The sequence below is a fragment of the Schistocerca gregaria genome, chromosome 4 (assembly GCF_023897955.1).
Source record: "Schistocerca gregaria isolate iqSchGreg1 chromosome 4, iqSchGreg1.2, whole genome shotgun sequence".
Lineage (NCBI taxonomy): Eukaryota > Metazoa > Arthropoda > Insecta > Orthoptera > Acrididae > Schistocerca > Schistocerca gregaria.
Window position 1 is genome coordinate 525,610,788 of NC_064923.1, and position 775 is coordinate 525,611,562.

Genomic DNA, 775 nt, shown 5'->3' on the forward strand with positions numbered 1-775 from the left:
AAGGAACCAAGACCTATATTACAGTCACATTTTGTGACATTAAAAACCTCTAATTCTTATGTCCGAGTGTTTAGCATGGAGATTCTCTATGTTTCCTGATATAATTCCCAAGCCCCATACACTTAAAACTAATCACTGTAGATGACTAGGCACATGGAATACTGTGCCCAACAAGTTACACTGTATCCATCTAACTGGGTGCAAACCACCAACTATGCTCTCTAAAAGCACTGACTAACCCCCTTTAAAAAGGTAAAATTTCCATCCAACTTTCCAATCCAGGCAATTAAACATGGCATGATCAACCCAACTGTATGGCAAAAATAGTTTACTTCCATCCACCACACCGAAATAGAGCTGCAGATCATTTCTTTGTGATGTCATTCATTGTTGCTGGGCCTTTTGACACTAAATGCACTAACATTATTGATGCTGACGCCAGTATTAACCATAAAAGGTCGCTTATGTTGCAGAATGTCATGTGCAGGATCTGTGGATTGCATTCTTCTTCTTCTACCACCACCACCACCACCACCACCACCACCACAAGAGATCAAAGTCAATGTCGGTGTCGGTATCAGTATCCTATTGGCTTGTCATGTCATGGAGACAGTAACATATTACCTCAGCAGCATACGTGGTCCCACAAGTATGCACTAAGCAGTGGGTTACTCCACAGCACAACAGTATTGGCTGGAACAAGGATGGTGTCAGCACTGAAGTAGAAAAGCTTCACTTCACTGGAATGCTGGCAGTTCTCAACAGTTAAGCAGAT